This window comes from Ovis canadensis, chromosome 9 (assembly GCF_042477335.2).
Source record: "Ovis canadensis isolate MfBH-ARS-UI-01 breed Bighorn chromosome 9, ARS-UI_OviCan_v2, whole genome shotgun sequence".
Classification (NCBI taxonomy): domain Eukaryota; kingdom Metazoa; phylum Chordata; class Mammalia; order Artiodactyla; family Bovidae; genus Ovis; species Ovis canadensis.
In genome coordinates, this window is record NC_091253.1 from 20,202,809 (window position 1) to 20,217,306 (window position 14,498).

Consider the following 14,498-nt stretch of genomic DNA (forward strand, 5'->3'; position numbering starts at 1 on the left):
GATATTTGTGAAATTGTTTGTGTTTGTGTGTGTGATCTAATGTGCATTTTAGATTATTTTTCCTATTGGTATAATGATTTCCATTGAGATTTTGCTAGGAATTGCATTAGATCTTGTAGATAACTTTGGGTAGCATAGGCACTTTCACATTATTAATTTTTCCAATTCATGGACATGGACTATCTTTCCACTTAGCTGAGTTTTCCTTAAATTTTCTTCATTAATGTCTTATTATAAGTGGAATTCTCTTTTTGTGAAGTTTGTGTTTGTGCATAGAAACACCACCAATATTTGGATGTTGATCTTATATCATGTGTCACTGAATGTATTAATCTGACAGTTTATTGTTGTTGCCATTGACTTGTTAGGCTTTTCTATATTACGTACATGAATCTACAAACAGATCATTTTAGTTTAACTTATGAAAATTTTATTTTTAGAATTTTTTTTCAATTAATTCTAAAATATTAAAGCTATAAAATGGAAAACATTTTGAAAAAAAGAGCAAAATTAGCTAACAGAATTATTATAAAATTTGTAATACTGGGGCTATGTATTATAATAATGAATATATAAGTGCTTCAAAATTTTGGGTTTCAAATGCAATACTACAATCAATTTTACATGCTTATGCCATATAGATGTGGCATAGCTCTTCCCGGCTGCAGCCCCTGGTCTCGGGCTGGGGTAGCTTCTCTTGGCCACAGCCCCTGACCTCGGACACGGGGTAGCTCCTCTCGGCTGCGTTTGTTCACAGCCCACACTTGTGGCTTAAAGCTCAACATTTAGAAAATGAACATCATGGCAACTGGTCCAATCACTTCATGGGAAATAGATGGGGAAACAGTGGAAAGAGTGTCAGACTTTATTTTTTGGGCTCCAAAATCACTGTAGATGGTGATTGCAGCCATGAAATTAAAAGACACTTATTCCTTGGAAGGAAAGTTATGACCAAGCTAGATAGCATATTGAAAAGCAGAGATATTACTTTGCCAGCAAAGCTCCATCTAGTCAAGGATATGGTTTTTCCAATAGTTGTGTATGGCTGTGAGTGTTGGACTGTGAAGAAGGCTGAGTGCCGAAGAATTGATCCTTTTGAACTGTGGTGTTGGAGAAGACTCTTGAGAGTCCCTTGGACAGCAAGGAGATCCAACCAATCCATTCTAAAGATCAACTCTGGGTGTTCTTTGGAAGGAATGATGCTAAAGCTGAAACTCCAGTACTTTGGCTACCTCATGAGAAGAGCTGACTCATTGGAAAATACTCTGATGGTGGGAGGGATTGGGGGCAGGAGGAAAAGGGATGAGGATGAGATGGCAGGATGGCATCACCGACTTGATGGACGTGAGTTTGAGTGAACTCCGGGAAATGGTGATGGACAGGGAGGCCTGGTGGGCTGCGATTCATGATTTCACGAAGAGTTGGACACGACTGAGCGACTGAACTCAACTAATCTGAACTGATACCATTTGGACCTACTATGTGCTCATTATAATATTGTGTTCACTAGTGACTGGAGACACATAACACGTGGCATTTCTTTTTGTGTAACTTAAATTCCTTCTAAATATATGAAAATAATTATATTTTCAGCTTTTCGTCATGTTATGCATGTAAAATATGGTAGTGTATATAACTGTTGGGCCTCACCCAGATGAGATATGGGGAACTTTTTCACCAAAAAGGAACATTTCACATTAGATCTGAAGAACAATTAGTATATAATCAGGCAGAAATTAAGGATTAATTTTTTTTTAGGCAAAAAGAATTGTGTCTTCTTTCAGAATGGGAATCAGGTTAGTAAATTCAGTGGAACATTTTAGATTAATTGCAGCTTCAAAAAAGCTGGTCAGAGCTGTATAATAAAGCAGCTAGAAAATAAAAAAAAAAAAAGAATGAGAGACACAGAGAGAAGAGAGAAACTGGAATTATGAAATGGTTCATATTCTTTCAACTAAGAATGAGAAGAGTTAAGAATACACAGTCAATGTGATGTGTAAGTAAAGACTCTGGTCAAAGCTGTATTGCACTCACTAATTCCATGGGCCCTCCGCGTGTGATCTCCTAGTTATGGAAAAGCATTATAATGAAAACACACACAGGGGTGCACATAAAACACACAGATGAGTAAATAGTAATCAGGAGCAGGACCACATAGGTTTAATCACTTTCACCATGTGAGCAGATCTGGAGAGGTGTGGTTGGGGAAGATGTGGGTGTCTACCTTGATGCTATAATTCTTTCTTTGGATTCTTTAAAAATTCAGTATGCTTTTAGATAATTTTAACACACATTTTGTTTTAAGTCATGTGCTCTAAAAATTTTCTGGTGAGGTGTATGTAAAATAACTGACTTCAAAAATGTCATACATAAATAGACCTTATGGCAAAGTTAAAAAAAAAAGGCCATTATCATAAAAGAAAATCAACTTTTTTTTCTGATATATTAGGAAATTAGGGTGCTGGGAAAATGTTAAGATTATTAAGGTGTTTTTATTATTTTTGAAATATAAATATTAATGATTATATACTTTTAAATCACATGTCAGATTATAAAATTTATACATCCTGGTTTAACTTCCTAGGTATTCTAAAACAGTAGTTGTTATTGATCACTTGCTAAGCCATGTCTGACTCTTTGCTATCCCATGAAGTGTAGCATGCCAGGATTCCCTGTCCATCACTATCTCCTGGAGTTTGCTTAAACTCATGTCCATTGAGTCAGTGATGCCATCCAACAATCTTATCCTATGTCACTCACTTCTCCTCTTGCCCTCAATCTTTCCCATCATCAGGGTCTTGTCCATTGAGTCAGCTATTAACATAAGGTAGCCAAAGTATTGGAGCTTCAGTAGTAAACTGGAGAATAATAGTAAATTCCTAAAAATAATAATTTGGGCCTTTAGTATTGAAATAAATCCACATGTAACTTATAAGTTGGGGTTTGGGAAAACAGCTTAGTTTTTTTCAGAAACTGAGCAAATTATAGATTCATAATTCTGTATTAGGACATATGAGAATAGAAAAAAAAATGCCAGATGGAAAAAAATAAAATCAAATAACTCCTGGTGGGGTTAATATTTCAACTTTAGTACTTGTCAATGATTACTGTGATGGATACTTAGGGTGACATATGCTATATATTTTCTAGAAAGCATTAAAAATGTTACTTTTAAATATTGCAAATTATAATTAAATATACTTTTAGTGATATTTAAGCACATATTCACGTATCAGCAGAGTAAAACTAAAACCATAGGGTTTTTATAAAGTTTGCTGGTTTACTTACTTACAGTGTTTTAAAGAGCTTTTCCACATCACATATATCAAAGTCAGATGCAAGAAAGTTTGTTAGCTGCCGTTTAAGGAAAAGGAAAAGTCCAAGGCAGCAATAACAGAAGGTAGTCATAGGCCTGGAACCCATATTTATATTCTTCATGATCCTTTAGTGCTGCCTGCCTGGGTGTCTAACACAGAGCAGGAAATTACCACACAAGAGAGTTCCTCAGTGCTTTCAGATATGCAATCATTCATAAGTTGTCTCAGAACTTGCCTATATGCTTTTGAATGTAGAATGTCTACAGCATGTAGAATTGTATATGTCTACAGACATATAGAATGTCTCTATATGCTTTTACTTTTTCAGTGAATGCATTTTTATTCCAAAATCATAAATTAGAGCTTGTTTTTCCCATGTGTATGGCTTAAGTAGCACTTTTTATAAAAAGTGCATCAATGACTGAGAAAAACACCTGCCATCAGCTAGAAAATACGGAGATAGAACTGGACAGGCACACAAATAAGAAAACTAATCCTTAGTAATGAGTAAACCCCAATGGTGAAAATCTTCATAGAAAACTGGAGGGAAATAAACCCCATCAACCACACAATTCCAAAACATTCTTATTTAATCTGACTTTTGAGAAATTTCAGGAAAATTGTGTAGCTTTGCAGTGAATAATACTCAGAATATTAGTATTTCACAGTAGTCATGGTTGTGGTGATAGTGAAGGACAGGGAAGCCTGGCATGCTTCAGTTCATGGGGATCCACTGACAATTTAGTGACTGAACAAGAGCAATGATTGAGATACTCTGATTGATCAGAAAAATGATCAGTAGAACTGAACACACACTCTGGGAAGGAGAGACAGACATATGGAGAGAGAAAGACAGGGACAGAAGCATAGGAGAGAAAGGCAGACTTAATGACAAAATAAATCCAATTAGACATCCCTAGATGAAGGCTTCACTCACCACTCCTAATTTGGGCAGAAAATTTAGTGAGTGCTATGGGTAAAGTAAGCAAGCAGCATCTTTTACAAGGACTAACTCAAATAGCTTATTTCTATAAAACAATTATACATGTGACTTAAAATTTAAATTTTCATGCTTAAAATCATATTAAATATATTGAGCAGTTGATATGTATGTTTTATAAGGACAACTAAAATGCATTAACAATCCTTAAGGGAATAGTAACCTTTTGGCAGAGGATGATCCTTCCAAAGTCACTATAACATATGTATGTGATATGCTTGTGTACTACTTATATATAGCATATTTTTCCTGCATAAAATATGTATACATGTACATGCATATAATACATAAGTACATGAACATGTCCTTTATAAATGCATGAATTTCAATGTGAGAATACAAGAAGAATTTAAGGCAGGAATCAGCTATGTCTGCCGAGAGATGTGGAATGAGCACACATACGTGTCCCTCTGTTTGTACAAGTGTGCATACCTGAGTGTATGAGGGCAAGTGTCAAGAGGAGAGAGAATTTAAAGGAAATGCGGAACCAGAAGCGAGATTTCAGCTGGAGGAAAAGAAGTAAAGGGAACTGAGCCTGAGGGAAGAATCTGAGGACACTGTGAAAGACCAGTCACAATGGAATTCAGACTGGTGTGCTCTGACTCATTCACCTGTGAGGGGGAGTGGTGCGCTGAGGGTCTCTTGGGTCTGGAGTCCAATGAGCCTGGACCTGGCCAGAAGACCATCTTTATGGATTTGAAATCAAAGGAAAAGAGTTTCCACTTAAGGGTGGTCAGTGAGACCAGATCTTGCTAGGAGTCAAAGGGCAGGAGGAACAAATCTAGGAGAGTCCCACTGGACAGTTGAGAGGTTAAGGGAAATTCAAGAGATGTGAATGGGGAGAAAGTAAGCTTTATCAGGAGGTGAGGAAGTGGAGGTATGAGCTTCCACAGAAGGATAAGTACCATCTAAGAAGCTCACATGTTTGAAAAAACCTAATTTAGGAATTTTTAAAATTGCAAAATAATTTACTTGCCATGCAGAATGTTTATTTTAAAAATAATTTTATTGATTGATTGATTGGTGTGTAGTGTTGGATCATCATTGCCATATGAACTTTTCTCTAGTTGTGGCCAGTGGCAACTACTCTAATTTCATCGTGGGGTTTCTCATTCTGGTGGATTTTCTTATTCTGGAGTGCAGGTTCTAGGGTACACAGACTTCAGTAGTTGAGGCATGTGTACCTCAGTAGTTTCAGTTCCCAGGCTCTAGAGCACAGACTCAATAGTTGTCACAAAGGCTTAATTGTTCCGTGGCATGGGGATTCTCACAGATCAGGGATTGAGCTTGTGTCCCCTGCATTAACAGGTGGATTCTCTACTACTGAGCAAACAGAGAAGCCTCTATGTTTGCTTTAAAAATGAAGCTTATTTCATATATCCTATTAGCAACTTTGATAAGTTATTTAATATCTCTCTTCAATACATTAACATGATACCAGAAGACTGTGAGGTTTAAGGTAGATAGACTCCTAAAAGAGACACATAATTATGATGGATTCTGTTCCCTTTATTTTTATACAATTGTGTCAATGTAGTTTTCAAAAGGATTCTTTTAAAGAATGATCTTTCTTTGAGAAATGGAGTCTCATTATTTTCCCCTTTGCAGATTTTTTCCCCTTTCTTTCTAAGAAAAATCCTGAGAGTCTGGTAATAATATATTTCAAATGCCAAGGTATGATAATTAAAGGAAGAAGTTTTAGAAATACCTGAAATTGATAGGGAAACAGACAGGTAAGTGTGTGTGATTGATGCCAATTTGCCAAGACCTCAGAGACGTAAACCTGGCTCTACCATTTCCACACCTGTGAGGGGCTCAGTGGGTACCTTCCTAGATCTTGAGTTATGTCTAAGGGCAAAGTGACATCTCTTTCCTCATGTTAGCCTCTTGGATTTTATAGGATGTGGCATAATATGGAGAATGATCTGTGAGAAAAACAAGTAAATGAAAATATTAAATGAATTAAGTACAGGTTTATGATAAAAAGAAAACACAAAATAAAAATAAGACAGTAAAATTGATACTGTTCAGAGAAAATGAGGTAAGACTTTTAAGTAAATGGTATGTGAAACATGTAGGGAATTTTATCATCTAATTTAATACCTTTAATTCCTTTCTGGATAATTTTTTTCAGAATTTAATCACTACCACAAAATTATTCCTCTTAACATCTCTTTTATAGGAAATTTAAACACCATTTTTCTCAATCTTTTCTCAGAAGAAATGTAAATAACCAGCTGGACATGAATCCCAGAATGATTTATGCTTTCAGCCTAAGATGATTAAGGCATCAGTTTAACATCTTTAAGTTTGATAAGGAAAGCTGAGCTATTTCAAATCCTTAGAATTTTATCCACGTGTCTTATTTTATAAAATTGCAAACATAATGACGAGTTATATCTAACATAAACTTACCTTGTGTCTCAGTGGTAAATAATTCACCTGCCAATTCAGGAGACAGGAGTTCAATTCCCGGTCCAGGAAGATCCAACATGCCACTGAGCAGCTAAGCCCCATGTGCCACAATTATTATGCCTACACTCTAGACTTCATTAGCCACAACTCCCGAGCCCATGTTCCACAACCACTGTAGCCCATATCCCCTAGAGTCCATGCTCTGCAACAAGAGAAGCCACTGCAATGAGAAGCCCATGCACTGCAACTGCAGAGTAGCCCCTGCTCACTGCAACTAGGGCAGAACCTGTGGAGCAAAGAAGACCCAGCACAGCCTAAATAAATAAATACATTTAAACAAATAAAAATTAGAACATAATAAAAATATAGTTATATGTACAATTTAAAATTTTTGATCAGTTTTACTTTTAAATGAAGGTTTATAGTTAAGTTTATTATTATTGTTGTTTCTTGGAATTCTTCCTTCTAGAGTGTGATATTCAAATAGAAAGATTTATTTTGGACCTATGAGTTAATCTCATTAAAATTTGCATTAGAACCTATAGAGGTGCTACAATAAATAAAAGACTGAGTCCAAGGATCATTCTAAGATGATTGCATCAGTATAATGAGTAACAATATGAATGACCCTACAGTAGTAACCTGTCATGTGGAGCAGGTAATCCACAAAATAAGCTATTTATACCAAAACACTTAGATTTTAATAACTGTTGACTTGTGATCATTGAAAATAAAAGCATATATTTAGAGTCAAGTAATCAAATACTTGAATTTTAAAATATGTTTATAAGGGAAAAATATACTGAGATCGCCAAGGTGATTTATTTTTTTAAGATTTTTTAAAAATGTGGACTGTTTTTAAAGGCTTTATTGAATTTGTTACAGTATTGCTTCCTTTTTATGCTTTTGGTTTTTGGGCCCTGAGGTATGTGGAATTCTCTGACTAGAGATCAAACTCACATCCCCTGAACTGAAAGGCAAAGTCTTAACCACCACTGGACTGCCAGGGAAGTCCCCAAGGCATTTTGATAGAAGAAAAAGTGCATCTTAATTAAAGGAACTTAAGATCATGGCATCTGGTCCCATTACTCCATGGGAAATAGATGGGGAAACAGTGGAAACAGTGTCAGACTTTATTTTGGGGGGCTGCAAAATCACTGCAGATGGTGATTGCAGCCACAAAATTAAAAGACACTTACTCCTTGGAAAGAAAGTTATGACCAACCTAGATAGCATATTGAAAAGCAGAGACATTACTTTGCCAACAAAGATCCATCTAGTCAAGGCTATGTTTTTTCCAGTGGTCATGTATGGTTGTGAGAGTTGGACTGTGAAGAAAGCTGAGCACTGAAGAATTGATGCTTTTGAACTGCAGTGTTGGAGAAGACTCTTGAGAGTCCCATGGGTTGCAAGGAGATCCAACCAGTCCATTCTAAAGGAGATCAGTCCTGGGTGTTCTTTGGAAGGAATGATGCTAAAGCTGAAACTCTAGTACTTTGGCCACCTGGTGTGAAGAGTTGACTCAGTGGAAAAGACTTTGATGCTGGGAAGGATTGAGGGCAGGACGAAAAGGAGACGACAGAGGATGAAATGGCAGGATGGCATTACCACCTCAATGGACATGGGTCTGGGTGAACTCTGGGAGATGGTGACGGACAGCGAGGCCTGGTGTGCTGCAATTCATTGGGTCACAAAGAGTCAGACACGACTGAACTACTGAACTGAACTGAATTGATACCTGTATTAGAAAGTATAATGTCTCTACATTTAGACTTTGCTATAGTAAAATTTGACAGAGAATGAGGTACTCAAGGTGTCAATTGGTTTATCCTTTACTTCACAATTCCTTCATTCCCCCTAGTAAAACATATTTTTTTTCATCAAAATTATATTCTTTTAATTCTTCAATGCAATTCTTATCCAGTGAAGGGAGTAACCACTTCACATTTTTTTAGTCCCTTTAACCTAACTGTTATCACCAAGAGTACTAGGTGCTCCCAAGTGTCTCAGTTCAGTTAAGTCACATTTATCTCTGAAAAACACCTTAGCAAGTTAAAATAATCAGTTACATTTACATTGATGAGTGCTCCCTTAATTATACCATTGACTGTGTTGCCTAAGATAGCTCCAATATTTCAAAAACCTCCCCCTGTGGTTATGAAATTATTTATCAAATTTAATAGCAAACCTTAATTTTTAATTCTTATTTAAATACCAAGAAATCAATGTCAGAGCAGAGCATACTGTTACACTTATTATATTATATGAATTATCTTAATTTGAAACTGCCTATCTTTTGTCATTACTCTATAAATGTCTCTATTTGGTCAAAATCTACTTTAACAATTCAGAATGTATACAGCTTTAAGAGAAGCTTTTTTGATTACAGGGGGCTGAGGAACCTGCATGCAACCAAACATTCTTCTCCCGATTCTTCTCCTGTAGACATTCTTAAGAAACCTTAAAATAGAGCCTAAAAGTCACCAAATAATAGTCTGGCAGTATAACACTAAATTGGTAATTAAATATCTTGATTTTTTTCTAGAAAAGTAGTTTAGTAAGAAGCAAATCCATATTGGATATTTATTAAACATTTTAGAATTGTTCCTTCCAAATGAAGTATAAAATAAAAGTAAGCATCTATTTTAGCTCTTGGAATAATTATACTAAGACTCTCATATGGTTTAGTTTTATTAAAAAACTACCTTTAATAAAATTTTATTCTAGGTAACACAGATTCATTATTGAAATGTAATATACACTATGCAGTCATGTGAATTCATAATCTCACACGGTAGATAAAAATTGTCCTTTCATTATGAGAAAGTACCTGATAACATTTTAGCTCCAAACAGTACATTAGAAACTATAATTGAAATAACCCTAAATTTCAATATATTATTTATTTTTTGTAATAATGTTTTATGTCACTCTAAATTTTTACTTAAAGAATAATTCACTTATTCTGTATATTTTAACACACATTTTTTATTATTTCTAGCATTATCAATTTTTTTATGCAACATTCATTTAAGAATTGAGAGTTATTGAAGCAAGTCCTAAATTCATTCAGTCATGCATGAAAATGATTCAGTCTTTTCATTTCCTTCATTCATTCATTTTAATAAATAACTGTACTTTGTCAAAGATGAATACATTAGTAATAGTCATTCAAAAGAGCTCTACATCTGGAAAATACTGAAAATAATCAAATGTAATGGTTTATGTGACTGCTTAGACATTTATTTCTTACTGTGAGCCATTTCATGTGCTTACATTTTGACATTTTTAAATTATTAAAGTAGTGCTTTAGTCTAAACATCTACTAAGAAATTAGAGTCATATTTTTTTTATTTTTCCTGTTGGTTTTAAGACTATTTAAAATTTAAGATTTCAATAAAGGAATTAGGAACAAACTACATTTAAATTTTTAAAAATAACTATATAGTTGGCTGCATCGAATATAATTAAATTAAGTTAAATTAATTAAAGTACATTTGTATTAAAGATTACTAATTTACATATTTGGGGATAAAGGGAGATAAAAGAATGAAATACTAAATATGATATACATGTGTTTATATATAATCTCTACAAAGCATTGTTGATAGGTTTATACATCCTTGACAAATATATCTTCATCTGTAAATGTATAGGCTTCTCTAGTATCTCAGATGGCAAAGAATCTGCTTGCAATGTAGTAGACCTGAGCTGGATCTCTGAGTCAGAAAGATCCCCTGGAGAAGGGAATCACTATTCACCCCAGTATTATTCTCTGAGGAATTCAATAGACGGAGGGACCTGGCAAGATACAGTCCATGGGGTTGCAAAAGTGAGTGACTAACACACACACACACACACACACACACACACACACACACGTATATGTATATCTTTCTACAGTGCTGAATTCTTAATATGTTTATAAGTAAGTAGTATTTGTATGTATGTGTATACAAAATATACATTATTCATGCTTTAGATACAATTTAAACTGGATTATAAAATGAATATATATTGTCTATACCATTCACATTAACACAATTCTGCAGGAATGTGAGATATATTTGTATTGCAAGACTAGATCCATAAATATCATAAACATTGAAGACAGCTCCACATTGGAAGGCAGAGGATTAGCCTTAACATAGTACTCTCAGAGGAATAATCAACTTGAAACTATTGATATTTTATAGACAGATTCTAGCAGGAAAGTTTTGATCATAAAGTTATTGCTTCTTCAAACTTTTGTTTGAAAAAGCCTAATTAGTAAAGAGACATTCCCTCCCTTTTCTGTATCCTATGCTAAAGAATGAACCCCAAGGAATGCAACCTAAAATCATATAGAGATCATAAATATAATTTAATCCAGAGACTCTTCACCTCAAAATTACAGGCATTGGAAACTGGGTAATTGTGTAGGGCTGTCCTCTGCAGTGTAGAACTTTTAGCAGTATCCTTGGTACCTATCTACTAAAGATATCTCCACCCTGCTCCTGCCCCTTTATGATACCAAATATGTCCCTGGACATTGCCAAGTATTCTATAGGGGCAAAATTGTTTCAGTAGAAGACTAATAATATAAAACAAGCTCCTTATTGTCCAAGAGGTAGGACTGTAATTCAGAGACATGGAGTTACCTCAGTTCACACAGCTAATAGAGGCTGAGTAGTGAGCAGAGATGACTGGGATTCCTCCTTTGTTGTTCTTTTCCCTATTTGGGGCAGGTGGCTGAAATACAGCTCCTACTCACCTGTCATACAAATGCAGGAACAAGGTTTCTGTCCCCATTTTTCCTTTATTTCATCTGAAATTATACTTTTTATTAGATATTAACAATCTATCAAAATTCCCTTTTATGTAAATCATGAAACCAAACATCATATCGCCTACTTATGTGGCTGACTATAAATAGAAGTCCACTTGTATTTATAGGTAACTCAGTTATTTAAAGAGAATAATATTAAGTCCAGTTGCATGAATTGCATCATTAATGCAGTGACCACTTAATGCTGCTACAGTAGTGAATTCATGTTATTAATAAATTAGTGGTTCATTTGTTAGCAGTTGAGACTTTCTACTTTTTTGGGGGGTGTGGTTATTCATTTCAAATTATACAGACATTAATGCAAATGGGATTCCAAAGCTACTCACATGAAATGACAGAATTAAAGGTACTTTGCAGCTGAACAATCAATCAGGTTTACCTTTTTCTTTTCTTTTCTTTTCTTTTTTTTTTTTTTTGCACTCTTTAGGTGACTGTGACACAACAAATGCTGACCATTTAGTAACAAACAATTCATGCTGGAGAAGTGCAGTGGTTGCCTTATTGAAAACATAACATAAATACATCATTAATGCAAATCATTCCCTGAAATTTTGTACTTAATACCCCTTTATAGAATTGCTCTTATGACAGATTAGGAGAAGCAATGTTAAAATAAACAGACTTTAATCTCTACATATGGAGTATTTCAATCTAGATTTTCCTCTGGAGAAGCAGGAGAAAAGGAATGAGAATTGTGAGGAAGTAGAACATAACAATGAAAGCAATCCTCTTTGAGTTAGAAGCCTTGTATTCAAATCTATTTTCTGTCACTTAAAAGCTATGTAAAGTCAGTATCCTTTATTTATTTATAAAACGCTACTATAGGGATCAATAATATAGTCATCTAACTGTTATTATATTTACAGGACATAGTACATTATTGTCATATTAGCTGTTAGTATTAAACTATTGTTGGGGGTTCCAAGTTAAATGATTAATATTTTTATATAATAGCATCTTTCAAAAAAGTAAGAAATGTTATCCATGAAATAAAACAAACCATTTCCTAGACTCTTTCTCAGAAAGACGTCTTTCTCCTACATTTATTCCAGATGTCATAACTTTTCTTTGCATAGAGTCTTCCAAACTTTGGTTGTAATATTCTAAGTCTGTAAAAATCACTCTATTAGGAATAGCCTAAATGGAATTCCTTCATTCTACAGAATCATGTAGATTGTATTGATGATGTTGGGAGAGTGTGTTGGCATTTTTTTAGGGACGGGAAAGATCTTATTATTATTTTTATTATTTTAAACAATAGGGATGTATCCTTTAGCTCTTTCAATTAAAAGAGAAATATTTCCGTGGTAAAACTTGGTGTACAAAAATAAATACAGATAACATGAGGTGTAGATTTTATTCTTTGAAATATAAACTCACTAAGCCTGTATAAACAATTGAAGGATAAGTTAAAAATTCACAGGGCAATCTTACAATTGAGTTTCTATATATTAAGTTCTCTGTGGGGATTACAAGTGACAATGGTAATATCTTAATATGGAATAACATAACATCTATATGTATAAGATAAAAAATAATATTTATAGAAATAAAATGAATCCATAGTTCTACTTGTTTTTCCGTTGCTGAGTCATGTCCAGCTCTCTACAACCCTATGAACTGCACTACATCAGGCTGCACTGCTCTTCACAATCTCCTGGAGTTGGCTCAAATTCCGACTCCAGGTTGGAGTTGGTGATGCTAACTATCTCATTTTTCTGATATCCCCTTCTCCTTTTGCCTTAAATCTTAATCAGCAGCAGGGTTTTTGCCAATGAGTTGGCTCTTTGCATCAGATGCCAAAGTACTGGACTGATTGGATCTCCTTGCTGTCCAAGGGACTCTTAAGATTATTTTCCAAACCACAGTTCAAAAGCATCAGTTCCTCAGTGCTCAGCTTTCTTTAGAGCCCAACTCTCACATCCATACATGACTACTGGAAAAGCCGTAGCTTTGACTAGATGGGGCCTTTGCTGGCAAAGCAATGTCTCTGCATTTTAATATGCTATCTAGGTTAGTTGTATCTTTTCTTCCAAGGAGGTGACATCTTTTAATTTCAAGGCTGCAGTCACCATCTGCAGTGATTTTGGAGCCCAAGAAAATAATCTTTCACTGTTTCTATTGTTTCCCCCATCTATTTATCATAAAGTGATGGGACCAGAAACCATGATCGTAGTTTTTTGAATGATGAGTTTTAAGCCAGCTTTTTCACTCACATCTTTCACCCTCTTCAAGAGACTCTTCAGTTCCTCTTCACTTTCTGCTATAAGGGTGGCGTTACTTACATATATGAGGTTATTAATATTTATCCCAGCAATCTTGATACCAGCTTGTGCTTCATCTGGCTCAGCATTTCACATGACGTACTCTGCAAATAAGTTAAATAAGCAGGTGACAATATACAGTCTTGATGTACTCCTTTCCCAATTTGGAACCAGTCTGTTGTTCCATGTCTAGTTCTAACTGTTACTTTTTGACCTGCATACAGATTTCTCAGGAGGCAGGTAGGTAGTCTGGTATTCCCATCTCTTTATGAATTTTCCACAGGTTGTTGTGGTCTACATTGACTTTCCATATACAGAAAGTCAATAAAGCAGGAGATGTTTTACTGGGACTCTCTTGCTTTTTCGATGATCCAATGGATGTTGGCTATTTGATCTTCATTCCTCTGCTTTTTTTAAACCCAGGTTGAACACCTGGAAGTTATCAGTTCATGTACTGTTGAAGCCTAACTTGGAGAATTTTGAGCATTACTTTGCTAGTGTGTGAGATGAGTGCAATTGTGCAGTAGTTTCAACATTCTTTGGCATTGCCTTTCCTTGGGATTAAAATGAAAATGGACCTTTTCCATTCCTGTGGCCACTACTGAGTTTTCCAAATGTGTGAGAATATTGAGTGCAGCACTTTCACAGCATCATCTTTTAGGATTTAAAATACC